The sequence below is a fragment of the Carettochelys insculpta genome, chromosome 7 (genome assembly GCF_033958435.1).
Source record: "Carettochelys insculpta isolate YL-2023 chromosome 7, ASM3395843v1, whole genome shotgun sequence".
Lineage (NCBI taxonomy): Eukaryota > Metazoa > Chordata > Testudines > Carettochelyidae > Carettochelys > Carettochelys insculpta.
In genome coordinates this window covers 1,331,321-1,345,658 of record NC_134143.1, presented here as the reverse complement: position 1 = coordinate 1,345,658, position 14,338 = coordinate 1,331,321, and the positions used below count along the sequence as shown (strand labels likewise).

At 52.0% G+C, this 14,338-nt stretch overlaps 1 non-coding gene across 1 annotated transcript; it reads right to left on the bottom strand.

Annotated features, from left to right (window-relative positions):
- Positions 1-871: 871 nt before the first annotated feature.
- TRNAL-CAA (transfer RNA leucine (anticodon CAA)) lies at positions 872-980 on the bottom strand. Its single transcript has 2 exons — positions 943-980; positions 872-917 (listed from the first exon to the last, which is right to left on the bottom strand). It is a non-coding gene; the product is annotated as a tRNA-Leu (tRNA).
- Between the last annotated feature and the right edge of the window lie 13,358 nt (positions 981-14,338).

Sequence of the window (14,338 nt, the reverse complement as noted above, 5' to 3'; positions counted from 1 at the left end):
TGGATGGGGCTCTGCAGCTGGGAACTGTCAGTGACTTTTCTGGGATGTGTTGGTCCTTTCTGCAGTCCCCACTGTGGTAGGGCATTGCCTGATCCTGGGCTGGGTTCTTTTCTGGGGCTTCCGGCAGCTCTGCCCCCTGCCGGTTGAATGTTTCCTGGTCAGAGGCACAGGCTCCTTCCTGTGCCTGGGGTGGGCCCTGATGCTGCTGGGTGAGCGTGATGAAGCCAAAGTGCTGTGAGCTCCATCTGAACCAAGTGGCCTTTGTGTGTGAGATTCCTGAGCCCCCTGGCTTTGGGCCTGGTTCTCCTGCCCAGCACAGGCCACTGTGAGCAGGGCCCTGCATATCTGTGATGTATTGTACCCTTGTGTGTTCAATGGGAACAGAACCCTGAGCTTTGCAGGCTGGGGACTGATCTCAGCTGAAGGATCGGTTTGCTCAGTGCTGGTACATTTGCAGAGGAAAAAGGTAAGTGTTTAAATCTATTTCAAACATCCAGGAAAATCCCCAAATGTACTGAAGATGAAAATATATTTCCCTTAAGACAACCATCTGTGAAGGAGCACCTGGGACTTCTTCAGCTGCAGTCAAATGCTCCACCACTAAGCTGTACTCTTTACCAGTGGTAAATGCTGTCGAGGCAACTGTACCTTTCTCAGAAGGAATGCGTGTTTGCCAGTATCAATAGCTAATCTCCAAGGAGTCACAGGTGACCAGAAATTGTTTATCTGCAGGTCCCATGGGGAGGGAAGCAGACAGGAGAGTTTGACAGAGGGTGTGTGAGAAAGGGAGTTATGGGGTCAGGTTAATGCCTTTGGCTCTTTCATGTCTTTTTTAGAGCCTCTGGAGGCCAATTTGGCATGTAGAAAATAATGCCAGGAACAGGATTTGAACCCATGCCTCCTCCGGGAGACCAGAACACCCAAAGGAGAGAAAGACAGTGCCTTGAGTCTGGCGCCTTAGACCACTCGGCCATCCTGACACAGCTGTAAGCAATGCTCTCCCCACACTAGTTTTGCTTTATACTTTATGAGTCAGGCAGGCTCAACTCTTTCTGTACTCATCTGGAGCACAACTCTTCCAACACCAAAGAGCCATTCTCCAGCACAGCTGGCTTTCATACTTAATAACCCCCGTATGACCTAATGCTTGGAGGTACTTTGTCCTTAGCTGAAAAGTAATGGATGAAGAAGGAACTGCCTGTGAAAAAACAGATCAACAGAGCCAGACGTGTGCCACGAAGCCTCTTGCTACAGGACAAGCCCAAGAGAGAAACCAGCAGAACACCACTAGCCATCACCTACAGTCTGTCCTCAGCTAAAACCTCTACAGCGCATCATCAGGGATTTACAACCCACCCTGGACAATGATCCCCCACTTTCACAGGCCTTGGGAGGCAGACCAGTCCTTGCCCACAGACAACCTGCCAACCTAAAACAAATCCTAACCTATACATCGCACCACAGTCACTCTAACTCAGGGACCCTTCCATGCAACAAACCTCGTTGCCAGCTCTGCCCACATATACACACCAGCAACATCATTACAGGACCTAACCAGATCAGCCACACCATCGTGGGTTCATTCAGCTGCACATCTACCAATATAATTTATGTCATCATGTGCCAGCAATGCCCCTCTGCTATATACATCGGACAAACTGGACAGTCTCTACGTAAAAGAATAAATGCACACAAATCAGAGATCAGAAATGGCAATATACAAAAACCTGTAGGAGAGCACTTCAATCTCCCAGGCCACACAGTAGGAGACTTAAAAGTAGCTATCCTACAGTAAAAAAATTTCAAGACCAGACTCCAAAGAGAAATTGCTGAGCTACAATTCATCTGCAAATTCAACACCCTCAGCTCAGGATGAAACAAAGACTGGGAATGGCTGGCTAAATACAAAAGCAGCTTCCCCTCCCTTGGTGTTCACACCTCCAGATCAACTGCTGGTAGTAAGCCTCATCCTTCCTGACTGAGCTAAGCTTGTTATCCCCAGCCTTGCTCAGGCTTATTTATACCTGGCCCTGCAGATTTCCATGACCAGCATCTGATGAAGTGAGTCTGTGCTCACGAAAGCTCACGCTCAAAACTTTTCTGTTAGTCTATAAGGTGCCACAGGACCCTTTGTTGCTGTTACAGATCCAGACTAACACAGCTACCCGTCTGATACTTAGGTTTTTTAGATAGCTCCTAACCTGTTCTTTCCCCACCAAAGGCTGTCCACCTTCATCCCACAATGCATCACTCATCGCATTTGTCCAGGAGCTGTCCTTGTCCGTGAAGAGAGGAGCAAAGAAAGCATTAAGTACTTCAGCTTTCCCTACATCATCTGTCACTGGGTTACCTCCCTCATTCAGTAGAGGCCCCACACCCTCTCTGATCACCTTCTTCTTGCTAACATGACTGTAGAAACTTTTCTCGTTATCCTTCACATTCCTTGCGAGTCACAATTCCAGTTGCGCTTTCGCCTTCCTGATAAATGTCCTATACTCTCAAGCTATACCTTTACGTCCCTCCCTAGACATCTGTCCAAGGTTCCACTTTTTGTAAGCTCCCTTTTTGTGCCAAAGTTTTCCAAGGATTTCCCCAGTAAGCCAGTCTGGTCTCCTGCCATATTTACCTCTCTTGCTGTGCATCAGGACGGTTTCTTTCTGCGCCTTCAATAGAGCTTCTTTAAAATACTGCCAGTTTTCCCTGGACTCCTTTTCCCTTCATGGTAGCACCCCAGGGGATTCTGCCCATCCGGTTCTTGAGGGAGTCAAAGTCTGCTTTTCTGAAGTCCGAGGAGTATAATTTACTGCACTCTTTCCTTCCGTATTAGTACAGCAGAAGCTCTACTATGCTTCACCCCCAGGGCACCAGGGTGCCAAATAATCAAATGTGCCAGACAGAGAAGTTACCTACCCTGATGTAAACCCAGCCACAGCTGAGCGGTGGGCTTATGTCTTTCTGTAGGTTTTCTCCTACTTCTTTATCTTAACTCATGAGGCTCCAAGCAGATGGGAGAGCTGTCCCACACATGCAGAAAATCTGTCTCCCTGAGTGATGGAGATGAACCATCAACATTTGCCAGAGCCATTGCATATAAACCTAGCAAACCCCTCCCAAAGCTGAAATCTGGCGACACAGGGAAACTGACAGTTGATACTGATATGAGGAGTTTTGTGTCTCATTTCTATAAAAAAGTGCTCATTCATGGTCTACCATATGTATCACACTCAGTGATGAGGTAGCTGCATACTTGGTAAATGTGTGTGTACAGAGGATGTCAGTTACTCTGGGACTTCACAGCCAGGGCCATTATGTGCTTCCTCAGCCAGATATTCATACGCAAGTTCCACCAAGCTCCCCAATCTCTGCATTTCTGTAAATTCTCTGCAGGCTGCTTTTCGTAAAAGAAAAATGAACCTGTTTGTTCACTCTGGAGGTTTCAGAGAAATGTTGCCCTCCAGCCAGGTGGAGTCGGCAGCAAGAAGGGCTGGGCTCAATGGCTGTGGCCACACTTGGCCAAAACTTCAAAATGGCCATGGCCATGCAAATGGCCATTTCGAAGATTACTAATGAGGCGCTCAATTGAATATTCAGAGCCTCATGAGCATTAAGACACTTCTGTCTGCGGTTCTTCGAAAGCGCCACTTTTGAACGCTCGTAGCTCAGCGCAGCTACATGGGGGTCCTTTTCGAAAGGACCCTGCACCTTTTGAAGTCCCCTTATTCCTCTCTAAAACGGCTAAACTTCTCTGATCCCGTTGTGTAAATGGTAGCACCCAGGACTCTGACTTCCGAAAACAAATCTCTGTGGGACTTCCTGGTGCTGTGGTGGTTTGTTGAAAATGTCCCTATCTCCAAGGGCTGGGCTTCTTTGCACACAGGTGTATCTGAGTTAGAGCTCTTTATCCTGCTAGATGAGTGAGGCCCGCTGGAGCTAGGCCTCTCGTTGGGCTGACTCACCAACATGCCTGTAACAGTTTGGGGCTCTGGAACTCATCAGACTTTGTGGAGATACAGGAGGACTGAGATTGTGCATTGTGGATGGAATTGAGGGGTGGGAAAGCAAAGTAGTAAGAGCGTCTGTAGTGTAGCTGTTATCTAACTGGCCTTCCACCCAAAAGGTCTCTGATTCAAAATGAGACAGAGGTGTTAAAGTTTTCATTATTGTGCATTCCCTTTGTGCCCAGGATGTCTCATTTCCTTCTGCCCTGGCCTGTCCCTCTAATGAGTCCAATTCCTTTGGGACAGAAGATGGTGACATCAGCTGAGCATTCCCTTTGCTGTCAGCATGGGGAAACTACACAAGTTAAACCAGTCATTTGTAGGAGGCTTGTGGCTTGGACCGCCTGCCCCTGGAGGTTGGCCCCAGGAGACCAGGTCTTTCTGCTGGCCTCCTTTGCTTGAGTTGCTGAAGGAAGAAGTAAGGCAGGAATGGGTCAGAAAAAGGAAGCCAAGAAGAGGAAGACAAGAGGAGAACAAAATGGGAAGAAGGGGGTTTCTTATTCGGGGGGGTCATTTTGAGGGGCCCCAGCTCCATGGGCAGTGTGTGTTTTGAATCTGGCACTTTTGAAGCACATGTGGCCACCATTATGCTAATGATGCGCTTCATATTGCTGGAAGCGTCTCTGTAGCATCTTCTGAAAGGAGGAGCTAGAGTGCCCACAGCCAGAGGATCTGCCCTATTGCTAGATTCTCCAAGAAGCACATTGTCCGCTCCTCTGAAAGAAGCACCCGCAAGCAGCTGTTTTCTATGACCTAATGGATAGGGAGTCTGATTTCATAGCAGCCAATTGCGGTGGGTTTGTTCAGAGACTTTCTTCTCACCTACCCTGACAAATGGTCTGGCTCCAGCTGAACTTCAGGAAGGAGTCACTGGTTGGTTGTTATCCCTGGATGCTCTCAGTGGCCCCTTTACTGTCCTCCACTTGCCAAAGGAAGAGGGTGGTGGATCCAGGCTGATGTGTAAGACACTTTCCCTCTTCCAAGTGGGCACCTGGCTCTTTTCTGAGCCCATCGAGTGGGAGCAGGGACAGAGGTGCCGAGGGCAGGCCTGGCTTTCCTGCCATCTCCCAACACCAGTCACAGAGCGGCAGCAGCTTCCCTGTGTGCTGGTCAGTGGGAGGCCTTAGGTCGCTGGTTGCTGTGCCAGAGGGTGGAAGTGAAGCAGGTGTGGTCTGTATGGCTGTCTGCAGCCCAGGCATAGGCTTGGTCCTCCCGTCCTGTTGCCCGGCCCTCCGCTGCTCTGTGGCTTTTAAGTCTCTCCTTGGAGCTGTCAGTTCCAGCTGCTCCCTGCTCCAGGTGCCTGGAGGAGGAAAGGTGTCTGGGCTCCAGCCTGGGGCCCTTTCTCCCTCTCACTTTCCCTGACTTTGGATTCTGGTCCTGGTCCTCCTTCGCTTTAGTGCCTGGGGGGGGGCAGGGGCAAAGGAACTCCCCCAGCCTCACCCCCCTTTTTGGACATAAATTCATCTTTTGCTTTATTTCTAAAGAAGTTTGGTAAAAAGATAAACCTCTTAATCTGTTTAATTATTTTTTATTTTTATTACTAATAACTCCTTTCATAGCAATTTTAACAAACCCCCCTTCTGTTGCACACCTAATAGCCTCATGTGAATAATTCAGTATTTAAGGTATTTTGAAGCAAAAAAGAAAAGGCGTTTGCCATCGGGGTGGTTGGCTGGTGGCCCAGGAGAAGGTTTGTGCTGAGTCGGCTGGGCCAGGAGTCAGAAAGTTCAACTTTCACTGAGTCAGATAGTCTCAGTGCTCTGTAGAGACAAGGACAGGGGAGGTGACCAACCCCTGGGTGGGTGATGTGGAACAGCCAGCACCAAATGGTCACCAGGCTCAAGGAGAAACTTGTATATGAATTCTATTCAAGCTGCAGCATGTTTGTCAGGATGACCGAGTGGTCTAAAGCAACCGACTTAAGATAGCCCTTCCTCAGTAATCTGGTCTCTGATTAGAGATGTGGGTTCAAATCCCCCTCCTGACACCTCCTTACTTTAGCCTCGTTGTGACCTGGGGGCTGATGGGCCCAGCAACAGTGGACATAGGGGAGTCAACATTGCACCCTCAGAGCCAGGGAGGCCAGGAGCATATTGGGGTGCCTGGGCAGGAGAGTTTCTTTCAGATCAAGACTTCATTATCCCCTGCTTGATTCAGAACTGGTGAGGCCACAGCTGGTGCTCATCTACAGGAGCCAGGTCCTGGGAAGGGGGCATGTAAATGAGGCAGATCTGTGAATTGCAATGAGGTGCTGTATTGCACATGCAGCACCTCATCGGCATAATTCTCACAGGGCAAACCCCAAAGTTCTCTCACTCCCAAAACATGGACTGAGCAGCAGGTTGTGGGGATGTGAGACGTGGGTGGTAATGAAAGACTCAAAGAGAAGGCGACTGGCCTTTGAGAGGAGTCGTAGCAGAAAGCTCCAGAGAACAGGATTGCTGCAGAAACTCCTGAAGGAGGAATTACACAGGAAGGTTCTGTTAGCCAATGGCCGGGTAACGAGTGGTCTGTGAGCCTTACCACAACCGAGTCTTTAACCGCTAGGACAGACCGTCCCTTCGCAGCGGGCAGCCAGTGTGGCTGACGGGTGCCCCCGAGATTGGTGCAGAGAGCTTATTCCATCTGAGTCTTTAACCGCTAGGACAGACTGTCCCTTCCCAGTGGGCAGCCAGGGAGGCTGATGGGTGCCCCAAGACTCTGCTCTGTGGAGGCAGCACGACTCAGCGCTCAGCTTTTACTGCACCTCACCACTGACCAGGCTGATGTAGCCAAGCAGCTGAGGTTCTTTGTTTGTGTTCGGCCGAGTTACAGCAACTGGAAGGAGTCAGGCTGAAAGCTTAAATGGTGGCTATTTATTAAAAGCAGAAACAAGAATGTTAATGGTTACAAGGTTATCGCTCTATCTTCCTAACGACCAGTAGGATGATATGTATGACATGCTAATTAGATTACAAGCGAAAAGTTACCCATTTGAGGACCAGACGCCTCAGCCTAAAGAGCTCCTACTATTAAATGTGCACAAAAAACTTTCCAGGTATAATTCTCCCGCCTGCGTCTTTCCACTCCCGGCGTAGCCAACGTCGTTCACTCAATCCCTTGGGAAGAACAGTGCGAGCAGGGTGTCCCCTGGGTCCTCGGGAGGCAAAGACCTTACCTGACCGGCAGGTACAGGTAGTTGGAGCTCAGTTAGAGTGGTCTGCCGGACGCTTCTTTATACCCCTTGGCTCACGCACATTCTTCCTTATCTAAAGGTACCACTTATGCTGGTTCGTCTTTGTGATGCCGGTTCTTTCAAGGCAGTTGCAATTTAATTTACACTTGTAAGACAGAGATCAAAAAATCATTAAAACAGGACATTCTTTTTGTATGGGCAGGAGATTCCTCTTCTGGGACAAAGTGTGGGAGCTTCAATTTTCAGTACCAGCCAAGGGCAAGTTGAGGCCCTGTGGTCAACAGCCAGCCTGTTAGCCCCCTTGTCTGTATTCTTCAGTCCAGGGTCATGCTGACACTGCACATCTGTGTTTTGAAGCATCACAAGACTGGGCTTGAGCGAAGTGCATCTGTGCTTTCAGACACTCTGAGACTGTGCTGTTTCTTTGTGCTTTGTGCTCAGAGGCACCTAAAAGGGGCAGGATAGAGTAGAGCACGGGGACTCTGTCTGGCTACAGGACCCCACGGGCTACAAGGGGGGAGAGCCACATGGACACCTGCCTCAGGCCCTGTGGCTGGTGCTCCAGACTGGTCTATTGCTTTCAGTGTCAGAGAGGGGACTGTGACATTCAACCCCACGGGCAAGTGTCTGCCCCTTTCCCAGCTGTGCACAGCCCAGCTCATCCCAGCTGCTGGGAGAGACCAGAGCCCCTGAGGCAGCCTTGGGGACAGGCCCTTCCCTCACAGGCAGCTGCCCATGACAGTGGCTGCAGCGGAGCCAGGGCTGCCCCCACCTTTTCCCTCTGCCTGGCTGGGGCACTGCACCCCGGCAGTGTTTGGGGCCCTGCTCAGCCCAGGAAGCAGCACTGCAGGGGACAGGAGTGAGCGTAGCCCTGTTGGGCCAAACCTGCCCCTCCTGTGTCCCTGGCCGACCAGCGAGGTGCAGAAAGGTTCCTGGCAGGGTTCACTTTGGGACTTATGGAAAAGTGGGGGCCAGAGCAGGTGAGGTGGCCAAGTGGTGAAGACAATAGGACTGCTAATCCCCTGCGCTCTGCGTGCATGGGTTCAAATCCCATCTTCATTGCATCTTTCTTGGTTGATTTTGAGCACTATTGTGGGATGCTACTTCCACCACACCTCAGCCTGCTGCCTCCCAGCTGCTGTGTTGGGCAGACTCCAAGCACAGGACACCTCTGTGAGGCTGAGCTGAGCTCTGGCTGCCAGAGGGGGGATGGGATGATTTCATTTGCCCTCAAAGTGCCAAGACTGACTCCAGAGTCAGCGGCACTCACCTCTGCTGCCTGGGGCTGAGCAGGGCCCCAAACACAGCCAGGGCTGTAGTTCCCTGGCAAGGAAGTGGCAGCCCTGGCTCAGCTGAGGTCAGACACAGGTGCAGCTGCCTCTGAGTGAAGAGCTGGTTCCCCAAGGCTTGATGCAGTGCTCTGGTCTCTCCCAGCTCCTTGGCCGGGCAGTGCACAGCTGGGAAAAAAAGCAGATCCTTGCCAAGGGGGAATGAATGTTTCTCTGCCCCTGACAGCAATAGATGCAGCCACAGGGCGTGGGGCAGGTCTCCATTCAACTGTGCCACCCTGAGCAAGTCCTGAGTTCTTCTGTGCTTCTCAGCAGCTGGACAAAAGCCTCTTTGGGACTCATCTCCTGCCCCACAGCTGAAAGGAGGACACAGGAGCTGCTGGGTTCAGCTCCCAGAGGTGCCAGGCTGCTGCCTTCTGAGGCACCTGGTGTTGGCCGTGACAGGACATGGGGCTGGAGGGACCTTTGTTCTGAGCCACTATGGATGTTCTGAAGGTTCACATGCTGGTGACAGGCCAGTGCTCCAGCCCTCCTGGACGCTCCTGTCCTTGTGGGAAAGGGGCAGCTCTGGGCTCTCAGCTCAAACCGCACGTGGCGGCTGCCACACTCTGGGGTGGCTCTTGCAGTGCTGCTGAGCCCGGCTTTGTGTGCTGTGTCTGAGACTGGAACCCCCCAGCCCCTTTGGGACAACGACTGCAGCAGGACAGGTCACTGTCCTGGCCCCAAAGCAGCCAGACCCACTGAAACGCCGGAGAGTCCAGGGAAACCCTGCACTGCCCTGGGCTGTTCTCACCGGCTAAACCCCCTTTCAGCATTGACCTGAGTGAGACACTGACACGGCCACTTCCCAGCCCCAGCCCTGGGCACTCAGCCACGAGCACTAGCAAATGTTCTACCCCTGGAGCCAATGACCCTCGGAATAAGCCAACGTCCTGACCCACGAGTCTCATTCCAGAGACCACAAACTCTCTGCAGCTGCCCATGGCTCCTTTCCATGGGGGCTGGTGAGCTGAACCGGTTATTGTGAGTCTCCTCATGCTCTGATGGTGGGTTCAAGTCCTGGGATGCCTTTTAGCTCATCTTTGCTACGTGTCCTGGCTGCAATGGACAAATAGGCTCTACTATGCCCAGGGGGCTGTGCAGGGGTCAGCCTGGGGGGTGGGGTTTATGGGTGTCACTGGTGGCATCACCGTAAGAATTCCAAATGCCTCTGTCCAGGGGTGCTGGTGACTGGCAGGAACCTGCTGTTACCGTTCTTGGCGTCCTCTGTGTTTCTACGTCTGTCACCTGCCTGGTCACACAGATTTGCTGAGCGACTTGGGCAGGTGAGATACATGCAACAGGGCTGGTGGTGCCAACGGCACAAGTCTGCCACTTGGGAGCATTTTGATGGATGCTCCATTTTCGGAGAGCAGCCGCAGTGGAGACGTCGTTGTCTCTGGCAGTGGGAGTTTAAACTGTGGCTCTGGGGTAGATTTTTACACTTACTAAACTGTGCTCTGCAGGGGCTGTGGCCCAAGGGGTCTGATCTCTCTGGGTGCCCAGAGCTTACCTCATAAATGAGCCTTTGGGAGAAGGAGTCACTCCCAGGAACTCTCGCCCCTTTAGTCCCTGGGCGAATTACTGACCCATGGCTGTGGGGCTGGCATCAGCCTGGCTCACTCATGTCTTGCTTCGGTAGCTCTGAGCCAATGTGTAAGACTCAGCAGTTGTGTCTCTTTGGGTGCTTTTCTCTGCTGCATTGGTCCCTTCTGCAGCTCTCTCTCTGGTAGGGCTCTGCCTGGCCCTCTGCCCAGCTCTGCCCCCAGCCTGGTGACTATTTACTGCTCAGAGCACAGGCTTGTTCCTGGGCCTGGGTCAGGCCCTGCTGCTGCTGCTGCTGCTGGCTGAGTGTGGAACGGCCTAGGTGTGTCAGCCTGCACCAAGGGAATTTCTGCATCAGACTCCTGAGCCCCCCGGCCGTGGGTCTGGTTCTCCTGCCCAATGCAGCCCATGGCAAGCAGAGCCCTGTGCATGTGCATCACACTGCACCTTTGTGTGATCGATGGGAACAGACACCTGAGCCTCGGAGGCTGGGAACTGAGGCAGCTGAGGGACGGGTTTGCTCCGTGTTCGGACATTTGCAGAGGAAAGTGTGAAGTGTTTAAATCCACTTCAAGCAGCCAGTGCAACCCCTCAACATACTGGAGCCAGAGATGAAAGTGGATTTCCATTCAGAAAACCATCCAAACAGGAGCACCTGGGATAGCTTCATCTGCAGTCACGTGTTCCACCACTGAGCCAGGCTCTCTGTGGCTGGACAACAGGGAGAGCTTTGTTACTGTGTAGAGGCCGCTCCACCTTTCCAAGCAGGAACATGCCTATGACAATATGACTGGAAAAGGGGTTGTTGGAAATTGTGCAGCCAGACCAGTTTAAAAGGTGTGTGACCTTGTGAAAGTCTTTAACCCCAAACTCTACATGGGTTAAATTTCACTGGTACGGGCACGTTCAATGCAGCCCAGCACCTTCCTGCTGAAAACAACACATCATATTGTCACTAGGGCTGACATTTTAGCAGTGTAGAAGCTCTGCTGTCCAGCACCTCAGGGAGCCAGGCCGCTGGATCACCACGTGTGCCAGAGAGAGGAGTTACTGCCACTGACGGCAAACCCAACAATATCTGATCGATTGGTGGGTGTTCTTCCGTAGGTTGTTTCCTGCTTCTTTGTAACCACTGATGTTGCTCCAAGTGGCTGGGAGAGAACTGCCCCACATATGCCGGAAATCTGCCTCCCTGAGGGGCTGTAGCTCTGTGAGTGGGAGAAGCCAGGTCAGCGGGGCACAAGCTGTTGTATGCACAGGGAGAAATAAAGTTTAATCAAACCCTGTTTGTAAAGCCGCTGTGGGTTCAGGAAGGGAAAGGAGCTGGGGAAACGGCTTGTCCTGTAGGCAGCTCAAGATCAGTGAATCAAAACTAAATTTGTGTGAGAGATGGTAGCTCAATGATTTAGCATGTGATGGTGGCTCCAGAGGCCCTTAGTTCAAATCCAAACCCTCCTCTCCAAAGGTAGTTACTGATCTCCCTTCCTCAAACACACTCTGGATTTCTCTTCTTTAAATGGAGCTGAGCTGTCAACATTTGCCAAGTGCCAAGGCACATAAACGTCATAAACCCATCCCTAAACAGGCAGTAGATAGTGACATGAGCAATGTTGGGTCTCATCTCTATTAAGAGGGGCTCTTCCCAAATCTGTCAAACGTGTCACATTCAGCCCCATGTATCCGTTTGCTTGTAAAGGTGGGTGTAGAGAGGATGTCAATTACTCTGTGAGTTCCCAGCCAGGGCTATTGTGTCCTGCCTCAGCCACATACTCCTCTACAATCACCACCAGCCTCTCCAGTCTCTGCTTCTCCCTTAGTTCTCTCCTGGCTGGTTATTTTCAAAGAAAAATGACCCTGTCTAGTCACTGGGGAGCTGCAGCAGGAAGGGTGGAGATGGACGTCTGGTGAGGAGAGCAGCAGAAGTGGAGCAGGAAGCAGTGTCGTGAGAGGTGACAGAGCTGGAGGGTGGGGAGGAGGGCAGGGTCGCAGCCTGCCAAGTTACATGTGCTCTGAGAAGCCAGAAAGTGCAGGTCCCCTGGTGTAATGGTCAGCACTCAGGACTCTAAATCCTGCGATCTGAGTTCAAATCTCAGTGGGACCTTTGTGTGGCTCATTGTGAATCTTTGCCAGTCCTGGGCTTTGTTCTCAACAGCTGCCTCCATGTGAGGGCTTCTCCCCTCTGCCTGTTGAATTAGTTCCCCTGCAGCTTGATCTCTGCTTGGGTGCCCCACTGACATGGGTGTAATGTATGGGGGGGCCTCAGAATTGTCCTGTCTGGTTTGAAATGCAGGAGGACCTGTGGCTGGTGCTGCAGACTTGACCTTCTGCTGTCAAGGCTGGGATGTTTAGTCCTTCAGGGCAATTATCTGCCCCTTCCAGAGCTCTACCCAACCCTCCCTCCTCAGCAGCTGGGAGAGACCAGAGCCCCTGAGTCAGCCTTAGGGACAGGCCCTTCCCTTACAAGCAATTGGCCATGTCCTGGTCTGCAGCTGAGTCACAGCTGCCCTTTTCCCTGGGCCTGGCTGAGGCACCACATCCGCCAGCTGTGTTTGAGTCCCTGCTCTGCTGAGGAGAGTGTGGCCCTGGGGGGCTGACACAGGGGACAGGCTGGGCCCTGTCAGGGATAATGAAACCAGCCCACCTCACCCTCACAGTTAGGACTGGCTCTGGGCTCTGGCCTGTACAGCTCTGCTGTCATTGTACAACCATTTACAGTCATATCATTAACTCCACTCGTACTTAAATCCTACTTCTGGGCACACGCGCACACCATGCGGCAGTCACAGTGCCGGGGAAGCTTGGTACGCCTTGCCCTCATGCATTGGCCCAGAACCTCCTAAAGCAAGACATGAGGGAGCCAGGCTAACACCAGCGCCACCGCCATGGGTGAGAAGGGGGCCCTGAGAATGAAGGGACCAGACACCCATGGGGTGACGCCTGCCCCAAAGGGCTTGGGGCTCCCAGGGCTGGGATAGATGCCTGCCAGGCCCCCTGCTGCTCTGCTTGGCCACAAAAAAGAACCTAGATCAAGAACCAAACCCTGAGAGCAAGAAAACACACGCAGAGACTGGAACAAATCAGAGTCCTCAGAATGACCCAAACAAAACGATAAACGTGTGAGGGCATCTGCCCAGCCCAGGCTTGCCTGAGGGCCAGGCCAAGTCACTGCCCAGGCTGCACCTGGAGGAAGAGGCAGGGAGCAGCTTTTGATTGCCAGCAGGAGCAGAAGGGGCTATAAGGCAGGGATGGAAGTTGGTAACACAGAGGCTCTGGGAAAGGGAGGCACTTGTGTGGCTGAGGGTTCAAAGCCAGTAGAGCCAAATGAAGGGGCAGTTGTAGGTGGCAGTCCAGGGAAGGAGCAGTGGGAGCTGGGAGGGAAAAGCCCAGAAGTGCTGAGTGTCGGGTCCCTGCTGGGCTGGAACCTGAGCGAAATGAGCCTGGGTGCCCCCAGCAGCCACTGCTGGAGTAGTACAGATGGGGCCTGTGGCAGGGGACAAGACTGCCAGAGTCGCTGTGGGAGTGACAGAGAATTGAAGGGCCATTAGCCCAAAAGAGGGGAAATATGAAGTTATCCAAAACACAGCTGAGTTGCAAGCTGGGCACTATTGGCTTCTGGCAGGAAGAGGTGCAACCACAGTTAAGAGGCGGGGTGTAGTCACTGACAGGGACTGCTCATCCTGGCAGAGTTAATGCCTAGGGTGAGCCATCCAGTGGAAAGCAATTGCTCCGTCACACTGAGCATATGCACAGAAGAAAAACACACTCCACAAGGCTCTCTGAGAAAGACAGAAGAAGGGTTTGCCTGGGACTTAAACCCAGGACACCTTCCAACCTAAGCAAGTGTTATATCCCTCAACCAAGAAGCCCCTTTGAGAAGAAATGTCCTGGATATGCTCCAGGACCTGGTGTGAACAAAGAGCCAGTGCTCTGATCAGTATCACACCTAACTTCACCTTTCCAAGGTCATTTCCAAGATCTCTTCACAGATCTGAAGCAAGAAACCAACTTCACACTCTGAACAGATCACAAACCACACTGTGTGGGAGAAAAACACCGAGAAACACGAAGTCAAGGAGAGCAGCAAACACACTCTTTGGGAGTAGTATAAGGAAGTTCAACTCAAGACTTCTTGTGCCCCAAGTAACACTTGGCCTTGAAAAACAAACATCTCTTCTCACAATACCTGCACCTGACCTCACCTCCCAAACCCTTCCCCACACTCCCTCCTGCCTAGAGTGAGATTCACACACCCTGATCTGGGTGGACTGGTGGTGCTGGGCTTAGTCCTTCCC